The 6,100-nt window shown below is 42.3% G+C and overlaps 2 non-coding genes across 2 annotated transcripts; both read left to right on the forward strand.

Moving 5' to 3' along the window:
* The first annotated feature begins 1,785 nt into the window (after positions 1-1,785).
* TRNAM-CAU (transfer RNA methionine (anticodon CAU)) lies at positions 1,786-1,857 on the forward strand. The gene has a single exon. It is a non-coding gene; the product is annotated as a tRNA-Met (tRNA).
* Positions 1,858-2,806: 949 nt separating this feature from the next.
* On the forward strand, positions 2,807-2,879 carry TRNAK-UUU (transfer RNA lysine (anticodon UUU)). Its single transcript has one exon. It is a non-coding gene; the product is annotated as a tRNA-Lys (tRNA).
* Positions 2,880-6,100: the final 3,221 nt, after the last annotated feature.

Here is a 6,100-nt window from a genome sequence, read left to right on the forward strand (position 1 = left end):
TTTTTTTTGAGATGGAGTCTTGCTCTGTCGCCCATCCTGGAGTGCAGTGGCACGACTTGGCTTACTGCAACCTCCGCCTCCCGGTTTCAAGCAATTCTCCTGCCTCAGCCTGCCGAGTAGCTGAGAATACACGCATGCGCCAGCACGCCTGGCTAACTTTTTTGTGTTTTTAGTAGAGACGAGGTTTCACCATATTGCTCAGGCTGGTCTCGAACTCCTGACCTCGCGATCCATCCGCCTCAACCTCCCACAGTGCTGGGATTATAGACGTGAGCCACCGTGCCCGGCCACCAGGGTCTGATTTTTCAAGTGTGAAAACAAGATAGTAAAGAAGCCTGAGGGGAGCCCAGCAAAGAGAACCAAACACCACTGAAATTTGGGAAGCAGGACCAGCTATATAATTTGTAGGGCCCAGTGAAAAATTAAAATGAGGGAGCCCTGGTTCAAAAAGCAGGGAGGCAATGCTGTTATAATTATTAATGTATACTGATATGGGTGTGAATTACAGGCTCACTCCCACCACGACGCCCTCCCAACTCACCTGGGCACTGCCAGGCTGCCAGCCAGTGTCAGGAATGACAGCCATTATGCCACATCCCAGAAACCCCGGGATTAGGCTGCAGGAACTTAATTCTTCTTCTGTAGACCCCCTAGGGGGCTTTACTGCTGGAGGTAGGTGGGGAAGAGGGGTCGGGAAAGAGAGTGGGGAAGGATGTCAGTTAGCAGGGCAAATTCGCTGCTGAAAACCCATCCAGGGGAGGCAGAGCTCTTGGGAGCCAACTCTTGGGCAGAACTCTTGGGAGCCAACTGACCCCCATACCTAAGCTTGCTACATTGTCATGTTGGCTATAGCTTACAAAACACAAGTTTAAGGATAAAACTATTGAGAACTTCAAGAGAGCCATTACAAAACGTTAAACCCCAAGAGTAGGGCTGAGTGTGTGTAGGGGTGCTCGGGGGATGGTGGTAAGTTGTGCGACTCCATAGATGTCAGGCCCGTGAAGCCCACCCCACTGGGGAGCTTAAATTATACTCAGGATCTTTAAAACAGCTTTGCGCAATTCCTTGGCTGGAAGAACCAAGACTGACAAAAACGGGTCCACAGACACAACTAGAACGCGATCTGAGCCTCAGTTTTCCCATCCAGTGTCCAAAGGCCAAGTGGTCAACACACACACGCTCTTCTTGTAGTTAGGAATACCCATTACGATCTCTGTGAAAGAAGTTTCATTGTGGTGGGGGACACAGAAAACTGAATCTTCTTTGAGTAGGCATGTCGTCTCCACGTCTCCCTCAATTCCGCGAGAAAAGATTTTCGGAAGTACATGCATTTCCTTCTCTTCCGTTCGCTGCATCTTCAGTTTCTCCTTAGTCTCTCCAACCTGGCAGAGGACCGGGCCTCAAGACCACACAGTGCCCTTGCCTTACCAGGGACACGGAGGAGCCAAGGTGTTCCAAATGCAGACAGTGTGTGTGCTATAGAAGGCGCGGAAAACAAACAAACAAACAAACAAACCGTGAGTTCTAATTTCAACCCTAGAAGTCAGTGTATGAGAGCCTAACAGGTTGAATATCAAGTTCCTGAGAACGGATTTCAATAGGGTTTCTTAAGTTGCAAAGGAGCAAACAACAAGTCGTAGGTGACTATGTTGAGAGGGAAACGTGAGACAACTCGAGGATGAAAGGCAGACTAGAGAAAATAAATAGATAAGGAAGAAAAAAATACATTGACACAACTGGACAGCGATGTTAGGAGATGTATAAGTAACAACAACCCCCCGGGACAGCAGAGTGGCGCAGCGGAAGCGTGCTGGGCCCATAACCCAGAGGTCGATGGATCGAAACCATCCTCTGCTAACTTCTTGTTTTTTCCCTCCAAAACGTTGGATCTGGCACTCGTCAGAGGTGCTTTAACACCTGTCATGAGTGATTGAAGACCTACTGTGACTGAGGGTGTAAGCTCTGTTTTAACTGCCTGGTCCTTTCTGAAACCTAGTTGTCCACTTTGAAAGAACGGAAGCACGGGCGGAGAAATGAGTGAATCTGCAAATGGGAGGTCTGAAAAATAAGGCGGTAGAGGAGCAGAGATCGGTGTGGAGAAGAAGGGAAAGACGGAGGAAGAGGTGAAGAAAAAGAGCGAAAGATGAAGACTAGGTTGGACGACCCGGAAAAAGATATTACAAAACTCTTGGAGAAGTGCGTTTTGAAGGAGGTAATTCCCCAGACAGAAGCGGGTGTCACATGTGTGTTGCTCTGGCATTACGATTCCAGGAAACCTCATCTCTGAAGAGCTAGGAAAACACCGGAGGAAACAATGGGAATTGAACTACTTCCATTGTGCCATAACTTAATCTTTCTTTACCCAAATGTTTGATTCTTCTGAAGTTTCTTCCCACTTATTGAAGTCGTTGTTGAAATGCGTACCTTCTGCCTCCAACCTTCTGGTAAGCTGATGAAGAAGCCCGAGAGTACGCTCTAAAGCGCCTTTACCAGCCAGCTACGATCTCTAAGGGCTCCTGTGTGCAATAATGAGCTGCACACGGTAGTGGGAATATTCACTACCGAAGGGGTCCCACTCTATTCTGAGCCCGATTTTCTTCGTCATTTCCCCTGTAATAAATACAACACAATAATTTTATATTTAACGCATGAACAGTTTGAGGGTTAAATGAATGCTCAATATAATAAAGCTCGGCTGCAGTGCTGAAGCACCGGTGTATGACCAGAACGCTTGGAAGACCCGAGTAATTACCGAAATCACGAGCCTTATTAGCACTTCCTAGTGCCTTCCAGCTGGTGATGGAGAGCCTGGATAGCTCAGTCGGTAGAGCATCAGACTTTTAATCTGAGGGTCCAGGGTTCAAGTCCCTGTTCAGGCGAAAATCAATGGTTTTACTTTAGTTAGGTCTAACTCCCAGCCCATTTGAGAACATCTTGTGAGGAGAAGGAAATTATTACAAAGGCCGAAACAGACAAAGGCATCGCTTTCTTCATTAAATTACCCTTTCCTAATATTATTTGAAACGTATCCCCAATATTTCAAGAGAAGTGGAAAAGGACATGATATAAAAATAATAAACTGGTGATGGAATGACTGGAATCTGGTTTAATAACTATATTTCCTGTAACTAGCATATAAGGGGGCTTTACACAACTTTGCAAAGGAACTGTTAGACAGGAATTTAGGTCGATAGAATAAAATGGCTTACGATCTCTTATTTCTACAGTTTGATTTCCAGACCAAATTCTAATGCAGTATGAGGCCACAGTAAGCCTCCATAATTCTGGATGTTCAGGATCAGAAACAGGACTTATCATTTTTGGTCTTGGAGTAGAGATTCCCTTTTCTCCCCATTCCCAAGGGTAGAAAGACTGTAATTTTTTGTGCTTATGTTTGTCTAAACTTTCTGTTAAGTCACTATTAACAGCTGGACTCACACACTGGGACAAGATTGAGTTTGCCCTGTGCAATTGTGGTAGAATTGTTCTCAAGATGCCCAATCAATAATAGTTCCGAATTCATCATTTTGTAATTATCACAGCACTATTGGCCACACGTCCTTCCGAAACTAAAACTTCTGTGTCTTTTGATCCTTTGGGAATTTCCTTGGGGCAAGGTTTCCCTTTAGGCCTAAATTTGATAAGAAAAGTCCTGTAAATAATTTACCTGTAGCCTGAGTGACATTCCATTTACCATGTGATAAGTAAATCTACTGGTGGTGCTGACAGTAGGTGCTTTTACCAACCAATTTTGGATTGCCGGCATTAAACATCCTGGTGCTCTCCCTAGGCAAATAGGAGGATAACGATACCCAGTGGAAATATTTATCATCATCCCTTCTTCTTCAGGTTTGGCAGGGCAACGATCGTGGGGCCAGGTACCCATATACTATTATTATTAACATATACTTCAATAGGATTATCCATCCATGTGACTGCCCGAATTAAGGGTGGGAAAGGCACATAGGCCCAGTAGGTATAATTAGCTGCAGCTGCTCCTGCAGGCATGGGGAGACTTAACACCGTTGATAAAATCAAAGCTGCAAGCAGCATATTCTCTGGAGTTTGTGTCCCCTTTGTGTTCTCTAGGCTTTTTTTAGCTAACTGTGTCAGCTTATTTAATTGTGCCCAAGTCGGCGGCTCCGCCTTCTTGATGGATGGCAATTTCATTTGTTCTTCTGACATCATCATTTTGCTCATCTTGTGAGTCGATGATGCTCGATTGTGGTGTTTCTGTCTCCGTGGAGGCACTTTTCTTTGCGTCTCCAATGGGTTCATTGTAGAACTTCATATGTCTTGTGGGTATCCAAACAGGAAACTGATTTTCTCCTGGTGAAACACAAGCAAAACCTCTCACCCACATTACCACCTTCCCTATTTTCCATGTCTTAATTTTGTTGTCTTGCCACCAAACCAGTTTTCCTTCATATGGACTGTTCTTTTTACCAGTAAGATGTTGTTCTGCAGAAGTAGTAGTCTGATTTCTATAAATGTTTAAAAAATTTAAAGTATAGAGTGCTAGATTAAGTTGTATCTGAGGAGTGGTATACTCCTTACTGTCTCCCCCTTCTTTTTGTTTAACTAATTGAGTTCTGAGTGTTCTGTTAGTTCTTTCAACTATGGCCTGTCCTTGGGAATTATAGGGAATTCCTGTTGTATGTTGTATGTATAATTTTCCACTGATTTAAGAATTCTTGGAAAGCTTCACTACAGTATCCTGGTCCATTGTCAGTTTTAATTTTTTCTGGAACTCCCATGACAGCAAAACAAGATAATAAATGTTTTTTAACATGGGAAATACTTTTTCCTGTCTGGCAGGTTGCCCATATGAAATGTGGATAAGTATCAATTGTTACATGAGCGTATGATAATCTTCCAAATGAAGGTACATGCGTGACATCCATTTGCCATACGTATTAAGACACAGATCTCTGGGATTAACTTCTGCCTCTTCAGTGGGCAGGTGTAGGACTTGACACTGGGTGCAATGTTATACAATATCTTTTGCCTGTTTCCATGTGACATCAAATTTGTTTTTCAATCCTGCTGCATTTACATAAGTCAAAGCATGAAGTTCTTATGCTTTTATGAATGCAGATAATACCAGTAAGTCAGCTTGTTCATTTGCTTTAGTTAAAGGCCCTGGTAAATTAGTGTGTGCTCAAATATGAGTAATATAAAATGGGAAATTTCTTTTCTTACAGTTTGTTGTAATAAATTGAACAGCTGGTTTAACTGATCATCCATGCTATATTTAATTAGAACTGTCTCAACATCCCTTGTAGCCTGTACTACATATGCAGAATCTGATACAATATTAATAGGTTGATTAAAATCTTGTAACAGTGTAATGACTGCAACCAACTCTGCTCTTTGAGCCAATTGACATTGAGTTTTGATTACTCACTCTTTTGGCCCCGCGTAAGCCGCTTTTCCATTGCTGGAACCATCGGTAAATACTGTGAGAGCATTTTCTAAAGGTTTATGTCTGGCAATTTTAGGTAAAATCCAAGTAGTCAATTTTAAAACTGGAAGATTTTATTTTGGGTAATGATTATCAATAATTCCCACAAAATTAGCAAGATCAATCTGCCATGTACCAGAATTGATAAAGGCTTGTCTAACTTGTTCCATGTTTAAAGGAACAATAACTCATAGAACAACTATTTTGTCTGGGTCATTTCCACACAATTTTATTATTCGTAATCTTGCCTGACCAATTAATGTAGCTATTTGATTCAAGTACAATGTAAAAGTCTTAATTGTACTGTGAGGAAGAAATGACCACTCCACAAGATCAGTATTTTGAGCAATGATGCCTGTTGGAGAATGTGCAGTAGCAAAAATCAAAAGTTGGACTGGAGCTAACGGATCTATTCTATTTATTTGCGCTAACCAAATTTTTTTTCTTCCACTAATTTAATTTCTTTTGTTGCCTCTGGGGTTACTATTCTTTTACTATTTAAGTCTGGGTCTCCTCTTAGGATAGAGAACAAATTTGACATGGCATAAGTAGGAATCCCTAGAGTTGGCTGAATTCAATTAATATCTCCTAGCAATTTTGAAAGTCATTTAATGTTTTAATGTGTCTCTTCTTATT

Source organism: Rhinopithecus bieti, unplaced genomic scaffold (assembly GCF_001698545.2).
Source record: "Rhinopithecus bieti isolate Rb0 unplaced genomic scaffold, ASM169854v2 scaffold_18466, whole genome shotgun sequence".
In the NCBI taxonomy this organism is placed as follows: domain Eukaryota; kingdom Metazoa; phylum Chordata; class Mammalia; order Primates; family Cercopithecidae; genus Rhinopithecus; species Rhinopithecus bieti.